At 43.2% G+C, this 15,696-nt stretch overlaps 1 protein-coding gene across 1 annotated transcript in view; it reads right to left on the bottom strand.

The window, feature by feature from the left end:
* Brdt (bromodomain testis associated) overlaps window positions 1–11,161 on the bottom strand; it is a 57,540-nt gene extending 46,379 nt beyond the window's left edge. The window contains exon 1 of the mRNA XM_021210665.2: window positions 11,013–11,161. The gene's annotated coding sequence lies outside the window, so the exon portion shown is untranslated. The remainder of the gene's footprint in view (window positions 1–11,012) is intronic.
* Between the last annotated feature and the right edge of the window lie 4,535 nt (window positions 11,162–15,696).

The raw sequence follows: 15,696 nt of genomic DNA, 5'->3' as shown, positions 1-15,696 counted from the left end.
AACCAGAGTGCCACAGGAGGATGGCTCCACCACACGGTGATTGTATATCTTTTCTTTCTTTCTAGTGTATGACAACCAATTTTAGTTTTTAAAAGTTCCTTGTATTTCTGAAGCACAGCCAAGATGGACTCCCACTCTGCTGAAATGCATTAATTTCAGGTCATTACCAGTCTTACAGCCTACTCTTACCTCTGAGTTATCTGAAACACTTCAAGCCTGGCACAGACACAGCATTACTTACTATGTACTACAGTTCACTTGGCTTGTCCCTCATTATTATGTTTATAAGGCTTATTCAGGAATTGCTTTGTTCACTTAAACTAATTCACTGCAGGAGAAAGCTTCTTTTCTTTCCTATTTTAGTTTTCCTTGAGCAAGGTCTCACTGTGTAGACTAGGACCATCCTCAAACTTGCAGGAAGCTTCCTGCCTCAGCATTCCAAGTATAGATTATTATAGCATATACCATTCACATCCACATCATTCACTTTGAGACTTTAGAGTCATTTGACATTGTTGTCAAAAACATGTAATATATGAATGTTTATGAAATGTATGAACCCAGACGTGACATCACTGAGTCATATGTGCATGCCATGTATAAGTCAAAAAGTGAAGCTACTAAATCATATGCAGGAATTCAACTTAAAAGATGCCACTTGCTTTCCAAAACGTGCAAACCACTCTCCAGCCACTTCCTTCCTGTATTAGCGTCCGATCCTATTTCCACATCAGCCCTCTGTGTGCACAGGAGGCTAGCGTGTGATGGTAACCGCGTTTCTCTGAGGAGCCATGGGAAGCTCCTCCTTGTGTTTACTGGCCACATGGGCATCATCCACCAAGCACATTTGAGGTGTTGTAACTACATTTCTACTGTGCTGTCTGTCACTATTGTCACGTATTTTGAACACAAAGCCTTTGTTGTTATGTACTGCAAATATCTTCTTCTAGTGTGTAAATATCACACAGTCTCTCCTAGTTTTTTGGTTTTTTTTTTTTCTTTTTTCTTTATATTTTGAGGCAAGGCTTTATGTAGCTCATCCTACCTCATAAAGCCAAGAATAACCCAGAACTCCTGCTCCTACAGTCTTACAGCTTCTACTTCTCAAGAGTTTGGAGCATGGGCATATTACTACCAAACTTGGTTTTGTGGTTTGGTGAAGGCTTGAGGGGCAGGGACTCATGTATCCCAGCTTACCTCAAGTTTAGTCTATAGTCTAGAATGGTTTCTAATTTCTCATTTTTCTGCTTCTACCTTCCAATTGCCAGCTATTTAATTCTTCTCCCTTCCTCCCTCCCTCCCTTCCTTCCTCCTTCCCCTCTCTTTCTCCCATTCTCCTCTTTCTTTCTTCTTTCTTTCTTTCTTTCTTTCTTTCTTTCTTTCTTTCTTTCTTTCTTTCCTTCCTTCTTTCCTTCTTTCCTTCTTTCCTTCTTTCCTTCCTTCTTTCTGACGGGGTCTTATTGAAGCCCAAATGAGCCTCAGAGTCAAGGCAATCCTCTACTCATCCTCCTGAGTACTGGAACGACAGGCATGGGCCTCCTGGTACTCTTAATGGTGTTTTTAGAGGGATGGAAGCTGCTGTTTATGAAGTGCGTTTATCTACTTACAATACAAGGTGAGCAGAAGAAATCTCTTAGGGGAAATGTAACCCCTGTCAAAGTGTTAAAATGCAAAATTTACTCTTTAAAGTATCAATGAGAAAGGAAACCTAGACAACCAGCTTTAAAAGTTATTTATTATTGCATGAGCATATGCATGGTTGTACATGTGTACATGCACACATGCTTGTGCAGGTCAGAGCAAACCTCTAGTCAGTCCTTTCCTCCCATCACGTGGATTCTGGAAACTTAATCCTGATCGGCAGGTTTAACAGCAAGTGTCTTTACCTTCTGAGCCATCTCACCAGCCCCAAGATCTTACATTAATAAATTTACTTTTATCAGCTTCTCTTGAAAATGAAATCTTCTATCTCTATGGCGGCCATTTAAAACTGAATCAGGAGCTGAAGTATGAGTTTAGTGGTAGAGCACTTACCTTGCATGTGAGGTCCTGAGTTTGATCCCCATTAATACAGAGAGACACACAATCCTAAATTGGTTGATGACTGATAGGGTATTATAAATGATCATACATATTGTTGGCCACCTCTAACTGCCTAACATCTGGTTACATATGGTTGGTGGATAGCCACTGGACAATGGAGACACAGAACATTTATTATAAGAAATTACAGGAGCTAGAGAAATGGTTCAGTCATTAAGAGTATGTACTGCTTTTCCAGAGGTCCTGAGTTCAGTCCCTCACACTGGCACTGAGTGGCTCACAACATAACTCCAGCTCCATGGCATCCAACATCCTCTTCTGGACTGTGTGGACACTGCACCCAGGTTATATAGACACATTCATAAATAAAAATAAAATAAAATTTAAAGCATCATTAAAAAAGAAGAAATTAAATTGCAGAGACTGGGTAGATAGCTCAGTCAGTAAAGTGCTTTGCCACACAAATACCCTCATTAAAAAGCAGAGAGGTAGAAGGAGCCTGCTTGTGATCTTAGTGCTGGGGGAGTGAACAAAGCAAGATTCCTGAGGCTCTCTGCGTACCTGCTCTAGCCTAACTGGTGATCTCCAGGCCGATGAGAGATCCTATCTCAGGGTGGAGAGTGTTCTTGAGGATTGCATCCAAGATTTTCCTCTGGTCTCCACATGCATGGGTACACACACACACAAACACATACACACACACCAAGATTTTCCTCTGGTCTCCACATGCATGGGTACACACACACACACACACACACACACACACACAAACACATGTCACAGTTTCTAAACTGTCCCCAAGACTTCCAGGGCCAAGATTACTGACCCCTCAAGATCATTTTCTTTCCCCACTTTGTCTTTTTGGACTAGGCATATCCTTCATTAATTTCTTGGCTGGCCAACCTCTGAGCCAACACAGTCAGGCCTGAGATGTTCTTCCCACCTAGATTCACAGTCACATTCTAAACAGGCACCAAACCCCATCCTCCCCAGGCCCTGCCCACACGTTATCCACTATTCTACCACATAGAACCTGTAGACTGCCACAGGTTGAGCACCAGTGTAGAGACCTAACATCTGAAACACTCCAGAACCTGACACTATGCCTGGAAAATTCTATTTCTGACTTCATGGAGCAGAATGTGGTAAAAGTACAAACACACTAAAAATACTGTATAAAACTATATTTGTGTATATGTATATATACATTGCTCATACATAGAACATAAATGAATTTAATGTTGCTAGCTGAAGATATCTCATTATATTATATGCAAATATTTCCAAATGTGAAATTCAAAACACTTTCAGTTCCAAGAGTTTTGAAAAGGGGAAAGAGAGACTGGGAATACAAGGGACATACCTCAACATAATGGGCAGATTTTCAGCAAGTGTACAGCCAACATCATCCCAAAGGGACTTAGACTCAAAGCAGTTTTACTAAAATCAGGAATAAGACAAGGTTGTCTGCTCCCTCCATACCTTCAGTATAGAACTTGAATTTTTAGCTAGAGAAATTAGACAACTGAAAGAGGTTAAGGGGAGCCTAAAAGGAAGAGAAGAAATCAAAGTATGCTTATTTGTGAATAATATGATTTTATACATAAATGACCCTAAAAACTCCACCAGGAACAGCCTATTAGCACTTTTAGCAAAGTAGCAAGATGCAAAATTAACACAAAAGTCAGTAGCCCTCATATACACAAATGACAAATGGCCCGAGACAGAAATCAGAGAAACAAAACCTTTCACAATAGCCACAAAAATTATCTTGGGGCAACACTAACCAACCAAATTAAATACTTGTATAACACCAACCTTAAGATATTGAAGAAAGGCCGGGCGTGGTGGCGCACGCCTATAATCCCAGCACTCGGGAGGCAGAGGCAGGCGAATTTCTGAGTTCGAGGCCAGCCTGGTCTACAGAGTGAGTTCCAGGACAGCCAAGGCTACACAGAGAAACCCTGTCTCAAAAAACCAAAAAAAAAAAAAAAAAAAAGATATTGAAGAAAGACATTAAAGAAGGTATCAGAAGATGGAAAGATCTCCCATGTTCATGGATTGGTAGAATTAATACAGTGAAATGGCCATCGTACCAAAAGCAATCTGTAGATTCAATGCAATTTCCATCAATATTTCACAGATATTCACAGAACTTGCAAGGACAATTTTATGCTTCATATAGACACGCACACACACACATACACACACACACACACATAACTAAAAAAAAATCCTGGATAATAAAAACTACTAGAGGTATCTATCATCATTCCAGATTTCAAGTTGTACTATAGAACAAGAGCAATAAAAACAGGACAATATAGACATAAAATCAGTGGAATCAAGTTGAAGATTTTGATAAAAGTCTACACACTATGGACACCTGATTTTTGTCAAAGAATCCAAAAATACATACTGGACAAAAGGACTGCATCTTCAAAAAATGATGTTTATCAAACTGCATGGCTACATGTAGAAGAATCCAAATAGATCCATACTTATCATCCTGCACAAAACTCAACTCCAAATGGATCAAGGACCTCAACATAAAGCCAGATACACTGAATCCAATTATAGAAAGTGGCGAATAGGCTTGAACTCATTAGCACAGGAAAAGACTTCCTGAACAGAACACCCTTAGCATAGTCACTAAGAACAGCAATTAATGCATGGACCCTCATGAAACCGAGAAGCTTCTGTATGGTAACAGACACCATCATTGGGACAAAGGGGCAACCCACAGAATAGGAAAGATTTTTACCAACTACTGTACATTCAGTAAAGGGCTCATATCTAAAATATATAAAGAACTGAAACAACTAGACATAAGAAACCATCCAATTTAAAACATGGAATACAGATCTAAGAAGGGAATTCTCAAAAGATGAAATACAAATGTCTAAGAAGCACTTAAAGAAATAATCAACATCCTTAGTCATCAGGGAAATGAAATCAAAACTCCATTGAGATTTCATCTTAGACCCATCAAAATAACCAACATCAAAAAAAAATATGACAGCTCATGCTGGCAAGCACGTAGAGCAAGGGTATTGAAATATCCATTCATTGCTGGAGTGCAAACCTGTATAGCCACTGTGGAAATCAGTGTGGTGGTTCCTCAGGGAACAAGGAATGGATCTACCTCCAGACCCAGCTCTACCACTTTTTGACATATACCCAAAGGACTCTACATCCTACTGTAGAGACACTTACTATAAACAATGTTCATAGATATTGTATTTATAATAGCAAAGAATTAGAAATAGCAATAGATGTCTGTCAATGGATGAATGGATTAAAAAATGTAGTACATGTACACAATGGAATATTACTCAGATAATAAAAATGAAATCATGAAAATCACAGAAAAATGGATAGAGATAGTGAGGTAACCCAGATTCAAAGAGACAAATGAGGTACATGTGGTATATATTCTTTTATATGTGAATCTGGATTGTGGTCTTTGGAATTTTGAAGACATCAAAATTAGAGACACCACAAGCAAAGATAAATCAGTGAAGAGAATGAAATAGATTCTGTACACTCAGGGAAGAAAGAATCATTGAGATGAAAAGACAGCCTACCAAATGGGAGAAGGCTGCTACAAGTGTTCACATAACCTACTGAGGGGCCAGTGTCCGAACCACAGCAGGTCCTATACAACAAAAGAAACTTGATTCAAACATGGGCAAAGGACTTCTTTCGAGAGGTTTCACTCCAAAAAAGATGCACAAGGGGCTAAAATGATAGCTCAGGGGTTAAAAGCTGGGGCTGCTCTTCCAGAGGTCCAGAGTTTGGTTCCCTGCAACAGCTGGCTCATAATTACCCGTAACTCCAGCTTCAAAGGATCCAGCCTCCCTTTGGCCTCAGAGAGCATTTACATGCATGTGCATATAGATGCATCCAGAAATAGTAGTAAATAAGTAAATTAGATAGACAGACAGATAGACAGATAGATAGATGATAGACAGACAGACAGATGTATGTAAGAAGTTGCAAGTACCTTCAAACCTTAGAGACGTAAACAGCATGGAGATATTACCTCATACCTGCTAGGAAGGCTGTTATAAAAAGACAAACAATAACATGTTACAAGAATCTGAAGAAAAGGATTCTTGCATACTTTTGGTGAAAATGTGTTCACACACACACGCATGTACGCACCAGAAACATTTAGCTACCCAGATGAATTTTGCCATTTCAACATGGATGAGCCAGGAAGATATGGTACAAAGTGCACGGGGAGACAAATACTCTATGGTCTCTCTCAAGTGTGAAATCTAAACAAGTTCAGCAAGATCTGAACCTATGAAATAATAATATAATTTCCCACACTTTACCCCAAAGATGCTTGAACCTCCATGTTTATTGCTGCTTTATTCACTGTAGCAAGAAAATGGAACCAACCTAGTTACTCATTAACAACTGAATAGATAATGGAAATTTGGCATGTATATTAAAATGGAATAATACTTAGCTTTAAAAAGAAAAATTTAATCACAAAACATAATCTCAGAAAGAAAAAAACTCTCGTATTAACCTTCATATGTAGAACCTAGCCAATAAGGCAAATAAATGCCCATGTGGGCACAGTATGACACATGGCAAGAGAAGCAAAGTTCAAACATCAGAGGTCAAGGAAGGACTGAGTGTGGGTGAGGAACACAGTTATGAAGGAGAATACAAAGTCATTGCTTTTATACTTCTCTGTCACAATTATTTTGTTGTTAATTTTGGTGGAGGATTAAGTGCATAAAAACATGTTCAAGAATGAAAGTGTAGAATCCAGAATGAGCTCCACGGCTTCACATGGCTCTTCTAACTGCATACAAGTTTATTAACATGTGTAAATGTTGGGTCTGGTTAACTTCTATATGTGATGTTTTTATAATAAAGGTTGTTTTCTTAAAAAAAAAAACACATTTAAAAATACCTTTCCATAGCCTGTGAGTGTAGCTCAAGGTAGAGTGTTTGCCTGTTACATACAAGACACTGGGTCAAGTCTTGGCAGTACAGACCTACAGGCAGAAGGGTCAGGGGCTCAAGGTCATCCCCAGCTACAGAGCAAGTTCAAAGGCCAGCCACAAAACCACACATAGATATTTATAGCAGTTTTACTCACAACTCTCAAATGTTGGAGGCAATCAATAACACCTGCAGTGCATGAATGATTAAACTGTACTGTGTCCATGCATAGGTCTGTTATACAGTGCTGACATGAATGGTAAACTGTACTGTGTCCATGCATAGGACTGTTATACAGTGTTCACAACAAATAAGCTACCAAGCCATGGAAAGATCGAGGGCTGGGACAATGACACAGTAGTAGAGTACTTGCCTAGTAAACACGATAGTGTGGGTGGAATCTACAGGACTGAAAACAAAACAAAAACAGAAACAAGAGCTGGAGAGAGTACTTATCATTCAGAATATTTACCAATCTCCTACAGGACCCACGTTTGATTCCCAGGACCCCTATAGGAGGGCAACTCACAACCTCCTATAACTCCAGCTCTGGAATATCTGATAGTTCCATGGGCACCTGCCCTTATATACACACACCCACACACAGACAGACATACACATGGAGAAAATTTAATGCACCTGTGAAGAACTCAGTCCCATTAGTTTACCCTGTGCTGTAATATAAACCTGTGCTCCTACACTAGGGTGATGCAGGAGAGTTATTCAAGGACATTCTCAGCTACAGGCAAGTTTAAGGACAGACAGAGCCTGTTTCAAACAAACAAAATTTCTGGGTTGATGATTTTAAGTTTTGATAGGTGTTTGCTTTATACTGGTTGTTAGGACATTTCTAAAACCATAAACAAGCCTAAACATGTATAATTTCATGGGAGAGAGCTCTTGGCTATTTTAAAGTTATTTCTGAATGCATTACACATTCCACTTTAAAATCCCCATGCAGCTGAAAAAAGTTCTGGCCAGCAAGGAAAAGCCCACCACTGTTTGGAGGGATAAGAGGCAGAGTTTCCCATTTCAAACCAAATCCTTCAAGGCCCAGCTCATCAGGAAGCCAGGGTAGGGATACCTCTGCAGTCCAGGAATTGGCAGAGCCTGTCTTCTTTAAGAGTAGGTGGCTGAAGCCAGGCAGTGGTAGTGCACACCTTTAATCCCAGCACTTGGGAGGCAGAGGCAGGCAGATTTCTTAGTTTGAGGCCAGCCTGGTCTACAGAGTGAGTTCCAGGACAGTCAGGGCTACACAGAGAAATCCTGTCTCAAAAAACAAACAAACAAACAAACAAAGAGTAGGTAGCTGGGCATGAAGGTTATAGTGCAGGGCTGAAACACTAGCCTAGCAAGATACAGCTCTAGGCTTGTTCCTAAGGCCTCACTGGAGCTGTACAACAAGCACAGTCTCAGAGAAAGGGTTCATCTAGAATTACATCAGACTTCATTTAGGACAAAAAGGTAATGTTTCCTTCATTCCTTCCACGTATGTGAAGAAACAGCCTGCCGATAACTTAGTTTCCACCTGGAATGTGGCTGAGGGTGGTTATCATAGTTCAAACACTGACATTTCCTTTTCAAAGTTTTGTGACTTTATTACACTTGGGCTATGTAGGTGACAAGATAATGTCAAAAGTTGGCCATACCTGTGAGATGCTGGGATACAAAGCCCACCCCATGCTTGTGGGGTGCTGGGATATGTCCCCCATGCCTGTGAGATTCTGGGATATGCCCCCTCACCCCACAGTGATCCTTGTTCCTTCTTTTCTATATCTTCAATTTATCTATACCAGTTTCTCCTCACATACACTTTGTGAAGTCTGGCAGAGACCAGTGGTCCCAGCACTAGGAGGCTGAAGCAGGAAGCCCGCAGGTTTGAGGCCAGGCTGGACTACATAGCAAACCTGTTTCAAAACAAAGCAAATGTCTTTCCTTTTCAAGACACAATGATTTAGAAGTTATGATATCATTAATGTCTCTTCATACCCAGAACTTGAAACACCATGAATTACCCTGTCTCTTCTCAAAGTCCTTTTACCTCCTTGGAACCTCAACGTTGGTTTGTGGATCTCACACAGAATACCCCAAAATCTGCATTGTGTGCATTACCTGCTTCACACCTGGCTTCCTCCTCACTCCTTACAACTTCCCCTACACTAACACTTACCACATTCAGTTCTTAAGTCCAATGGACTTGTGCTGTACTTTACCTGACCAGACTGCTTGGCTGTTACTGTGACACTCCTAAAACTCTCGTCTGCTTCCCAGGACACCATCTTCCAAATTCTATTTGTTCGTCTATTAAATATTTGTAAAACACTTAGAAGGATGTCAAGCCCAATGTCACAGCTGAGGTTGGAGATGTCTTTCAGGTCCTATGAACAGGTAATTATCACTTGACAAACCTAAGTAGTGCTTTGACAGTAAAAACAGGACATTGGGTGACCAGAGAGGAAAGAGAGGTGTCAGTCACCTCCTTCCTGACAGTGTCTGCTGTGCTAACTTTTCTTTCTGGTCCCATTCTTAATCCCTCCCTCCTTCTTTTTCTCTCTCCCTGTCTGTCTGTCTTCCTTCCTTCCTTCCTTCCTGTCTCTCTCAGTCTCTCTTTCTCCCCCACTCCCTTTCTTATGTAACCCAGGCTGGCCTCAAACTCACTCTGTAGCCAAGGATGACCTAGCATTCCTGGTCCTCCTACCTGGACCTCCCAAGTGTTGAGATTATAGGTGTTGGGTACCATGCCTACCCATCCCCGCTTAACTCCATCTACACCTTTGCTTTATGCCAACCTCAGTCACCCCAAGACCCCAAGGTAGTAAGGGACAGACTACCACCTTCTGTCCTACACACCACCAGGTCCTGTTTCACTGCTTGTCACCCCCCCCCCCATGAGCTCATGCAACAATGCCGTTCCCAGTTTTTCATTCAAGCACTTGCTTAAGACCAAACTTTTCAACAGCCTGGCCTTTAGGACATATAGATCCTTTAATAAACTGTCACCTTACTCACTGTGAGACTTAGCTCTTGCTATTCCATCAACCCAACGTTATATCAGCCACTCACAAACAAGCAATTCTTGGGTTAGAGATATATCTCAATGGTTAGAAGTGCTTATAGGACAATCCTGTGGACCAGCAGGCCAGAGAGCCATGCATACCCAGCACCCACATAACAGGCACACACACGCACACGCACAATTTCTTTTAAAACTCAGAAAATCTTGCCAGGTGTTGTGGTAAACATCTGTAATTCCCACGCCACTGAGGCGGAGGCAGACAAAGCCAGTCTGGACAACCGAGCCAAACAATGATGCCCGGCTCCATCCAACTCACTGTATGTATTGACCAATGAATCACTTCTACACCAGAACTGCCGTTATCACTCTTAAATCCAGCTTCCATCTGCTCCTGGAGATCGGGCTGTCTTTTGTGAGCCACCTCCCTCGTTCCTTCCCACATACCTGCTCCTTCCCTTGGGTCCATAAGCACTCTTGCCCATGCACAAGGCCAGTGCCCAGAGGTGGGGCACACTCTGACCCACAGCACACAGCAGAAGGTTTGGTGTATTCCAAGGATTTCCCTGTCCTCGATATCCACAAACAGAACAGACACAACAAAGGCGCTTTAAATATTCTCCCAGCCTCTCAAAACGACAGTACAGAAAATGGCCCGACACTCCAACCATGAAGAAAACCGTTATACCCTGGACTTTGCGCCAACCTCCTTCCAAGCCTTGGGTAGGAAGGCTAAGTACTAGAAGCAGAAAAAAGGGGAGAAAGTGGGACCACAAGTTCGCAGCTGGTCAAGACCAGAGGACGGCGGCTCCCAGCTCACCAGGGCTTCAGGCGGCACGCACTCGGTTGGGCAATGGCCTCCCAACTGCCCTCCCTGCGGCCCAGCGCTCATGGGGGAGGGGAGAAGATAAAAAAAACAACGGTTATTCTCACCCGAAGAGCCGCCTGGGGCGGCCCCGGGGCCGAGCCTCTGTAGCAATGGTAGTACCTCTTAAGAAAGGACGGTATCCAAACACCCTTTCAGTTTATACTAGATGAAGCAGCACAGAGCCGTCGCTCCCGGTTCTCCACCGGTGGCCGCCAGCTCTAGCCCGGATGGCGGCTGTCAGCAGCCTGCGACTGGCGCCTTTATGGGACTCACCCGCGAGCAGCCTGCTGATTGGCCAGGGCCTGCCACGTGACTGTGCCTGCGCCTCAAACAGTGCGGAGGTGTGAGTCAGGTCTGTAGCTGCTGAGGCTTTGAAGATAGGCTGCGTGCGTGCGGGCCGGCTGGGTGTATCCGCTCCGTACAGCCATACCCTAGGAGGGCGTGAGCCTGCAAGTACATTGGCGCTGTGAGAGCTTTACTGTTTGCTTGCTTGATTGGTTTAGGTTTTGCAGTTATTATTTACTTGTTTTTTTATCTGGAGGCGGTCTTGGGTAGCCTTCGGTGACCTTGGAGTGATCCTGGGATGGGCTTGAAGGTGGGCCTAGACTACAACTCCAGGCCAAGGACTTTCCTGTGCTTTGTTTTCCAAACGAGGAGGGTGGTGTATGTTTTTTATTCTATATGCTTTTCATGCAGAGGACTACCTCAAGACTCAGTTCTCACTTTCCAACCATGTGGATCCCAAGGATAGCCACTCTGGCCATAGGTGCGGCAGGCGCCTTTAACCCATGAGCCATCTCCTTGGTCCAAGAGGTTTGCTTTTGAAGCCACTTTCTCGTCATGGTCTGACCCTGTACTGTCACTTTGGGTGTTCCTGAGTTTAATCTGGTGACTTTTGTCTTTTGTTTCAGCCTTCTGTACAGCTCCAGTCTCTAGTCTCAAATCGATAATAGAGATACTTAATGTTTTGTTTTGTTCTTTTGGTGTTTTGAGAAAGGGTTTCTCTGTGTAGTCCTGGCTTTTCAGGGCTATGCTAACTTACTAACTCACACAAATCTGCCTGCCTCTGCCCCCTGTGTGCTGGGGTTAAAGGCGTGGACCACCACACCCGGGATACTCACTGTTTTTTTTTTTTTTTTTTTTTTTAAAAGTAGTCCTGCCGGGTGGTGGTGGCGCACACCTTTAATCCCAGCACTTGGGAGGCAGAAGCAGGCGGATTTTGAGTTCAAGACCAGCCTGGTCTACAGAGTGAGTTCCAGGACAGCCAGGACTACACAGAGAAACCCTGTCTCGAAAAACCAAAAAAAAAAAAAACCTTATCACAGCTGCACAAAGTGATTTAGGATTTTGAGTTTTAGTAACTACTTCCAGATGTCTTGGGGCTTGTGGGTATTTAAATGTTACTAGCCTAAGGGTATGTTTAGCATGGTAGGTTTTTGTTTGTTTGTTTTTATCCTTTCACAATATTTCCATTTCTTGTTTTGAGACAAGGTCTCACTGAAGCCCTGGCTGACCTTAAACTGGCTGTGCAGATCCGGCTAACGTCTGCCTGCCTGCTTCCTGAATGCTGGGATTAGAGGTGTTTGCCTCAGGCCTTCCTCCAAGTTAATAGTCTTAGATGCACCAAGGAGAAAGGAGAGAACAGCTGGGTTGCCTTAACTTGCCAAGAAAAAACATCTGAGCATCATCAGTGGCTAGTCATTGTCTTCATCTGTGTGGAGAAAACACCTCAAGACTGTTCTCAAAGGAAGCAGGGCAGCCCTCCCACTAGAAGCTACAGACCTTCACACATAGCTGTCCCCTCGGAATGCTCTTCTCTCCAAAACACAAAAAGTGGCTTACTTCAGACATAGAAAGCACTCAATTTTCTTTCTTTCTTTTTTCTTTCTTTCTTTCTCTTTCTTTCTTAACTTATGCACTTTGCATACCATCCCTGTCACCCCCCTCACCATCCTTCCCTCCCTTTCTCCTGTGAGTAGGTGGGGGCCCTCCTGAGTAACCACACACACACACACTTGGCACTTCAAGTCTCTGTGAGGCTAGGCGCTTTCTTTCCCACTGAGGCCAGACAGCTAGAAAAACATATCCAGGGAGGGACCTGGGAGGGGGTGTGTGGGGAGTTGAGGGGAGAGAGGAACCTAATCTGGTATGGGGTGAGGGAAAAGGACTGAAGCCCTGAGGGCCAGCAGAAAGAATGAAAACAGGCAACCTCAGAGATAGGTTGAGGAAGCCCCCCCCCAAGAGACCTGGGAGGTGAGAGACTCTCAGGACTCAAAGGGAGGGACCTTAGATGAAATGCTGGACAGTAGGGAGAGGGAACTTATAGAGCCCACCTCCAGCAGGAAGACAGGACATCAAGTGAGGGACGGGGCTGCCATTCCCATAGTCACAACTCTGATCCATAATTATTCCTGACTGAAAGAATTACAGGGATGGAAATGGAGAGGAGCCTGAGGAAAAGAAGGTCCAGTGACAGGCCCAAAGTGGGATCCAGCTCAAGGGGAGGTCCCAAGATATGACACTATTACTGAGGCTATGGAATGCTCACAAAAAGGGACCTAGCATGACTGTACTCCGAAAGATCCAACTAGCATCTGAAAGAATCAGATGCAGATATTTGCACCCAACTAATAGACAGAAGTAGTTGACCCCTGTTGTTGAATTAGGGAAGGCTGAAAGAAGCTGAGGAGAAGGGTAGGAGGACCAACAGTCTCAATTAATCTGGACCCCCGAGATCTGTCAAATATTGGACCAGCAGACACCCGCTGATATGAGGCCACCAACACACATATAGTAGAGGACTGCTGGGTCTGTGTTCATTCAGAGATGATGCACCTAACCCTCATGAGACTGGAGGCCCCAGGGGGTTTAGAGGTCAGGTGGAGCAGAGGGTGGGGTCATCTACATGGAGACAGGTGGGTGGGGAGGAGGAATGGGATGTAGAACAGTTGGAGGGTAGATGAGGAGGGGGTATAAAATATGGAGTGTAAAAAATAATTAATAAAAAAAGAAAAAGAAAAACATATCCCGCACACAGGTAACAGCTTTTAGAATAGCCCCTGTTCCAGTGGTTCCAGACAAACATGAAGACCAAGTTGTGGTGGTTCTGACTCTGAAAGCCCTAAGGGTCCAGATTAGTTGATTCTGTTGGTCTTTCTATGGAGTTCCTATTTCCTCCTGGGCCATAATCCTTTCTCCTATTCTTCCATAAGAGTCCCCAATGTCCATCCACCGTTTGGCTGTGGGTGTCTTTATCTGTCTGAGTCAACCGCTGGGTGGATGGAGCCTCTCAGAGGACATGTTCCTGTCTGCAAGCATAACAGAGTATCATTGATAGTGTTAGAGATTGGCACTTGCCCATGAGATGGGTCTCAAGTTGGGCCAGTTATTGGTTGGGCATTCCCTCAGTCTCTGCTCCATCTCCCATGCCTGCATTTCTTGTAGACAGAATAAATTTTGGGCCAAAAGTTTTGTGGGCGTGTTGGTCTCTCTTTTGTACCACTGGGGTTCCTGCATGGCTACAGGAGGTAGCCTCTTCAGGTTCCATATCCCCAGTGTAGTGAGTCACAGCTAAGGTCACCCCATTGATTCTTGGGTGACTCCCTTATTCCAGGCCTGTCTCTTCCTGGAGGTACCCCTATCTCCTTATCCCCACATCAGTTGTAGATTTCTATTCATTTTCATGGCTTTCTGGTCATCTCTCCTGTCCTTCCCCATACCTGATCCTGAACCCCACCTTCCCCTGCCCATCCCCCTACCTCCCAGATCCCTCCCTTCATCTGCCTCCTTATGTCTATTTTATTCTCCACTCTAAGTGAGAGTCAAGCTTCCTCGCTTGGGCCTTCCTTCTTGTTTGGCTTCTTAGGGTCTGTGGAGTGGAACATGGTATCCCCATTTCATGGCCGATGTCCACTTATAAGTGAGCACATATCACGCACGTCCTTTAAGGGCTGAATCAACTCACCCTGGAGGATATCCTCAAGTTCCATCCATTTGCTTGCAAAATTTGCGATACCGTTTTTTTTGTTTTGTTCTGTTTTTTTTGTTTTTTTGTTTTTCAAGACAGGGTTTCTCTGTATATCCCTGGCTGTCCTGGAACTCACTCTGTAGACCCGACTGGCCTCAAACTCAGAAATCTGCCTACCTCAGCCTCCTGAGTGCTGGGATTAAAGGTGAGCTCCATCACGCCCGGCGATACCTTTCTTTTTAATAGCTGAATAGTATTCAGTTGTATAAATGTGCCACATTTTCACTTCTGTGAACAAATTGAGCAAGTGCCTTTGTGGGATGTTAGAGCATCTTTTGGGTATATGCCCGGGAGTGGTATAGCTGGGTCTTCAAATATAACTATTTCCAGTTTTCTGAGAAAACACCAAATTGATTTCCAGAGTGGGTAGCCCTTCTTGCCTCTGATTGTAGTAAAAATAGTTTAAGTTTCTCTCCATTTAGTTTGATGTTGACTATTGACTTGCTGTATATTGCTTTGATTATGTTTAGGTATGTGCCCTATATACCTGATTTCTTGAATACCTTTAACATGAAGGTGTGTTAGATTTTATCAAAGGCTTTCAGCATCTAATAAGATAGTCATGATTTTTTTCTTTCAGTCTGTTTAGATGGTGGATTATGGTGATGAATTTTTGCATACTGAACCATCCCTGCATCCCTGGGATGAGACCTACTTGATTTTGATGGATGATGTCTTTGATGTGTTCCTGGATTCAGTTTGTGAGTATTTTTCTTTATTCTTGGATATTTTCTTTATTTGCATTTCAAATGTTTTCCCATTTCAGGTCTCCCCTTT

Source organism: Mus pahari, chromosome 13 (assembly GCF_900095145.1).
Source record: "Mus pahari chromosome 13, PAHARI_EIJ_v1.1, whole genome shotgun sequence".
In the NCBI taxonomy this organism is placed as follows: domain Eukaryota; kingdom Metazoa; phylum Chordata; class Mammalia; order Rodentia; family Muridae; genus Mus; species Mus pahari.
This window is presented reverse-complemented; position numbering and strand designations above follow the sequence as displayed.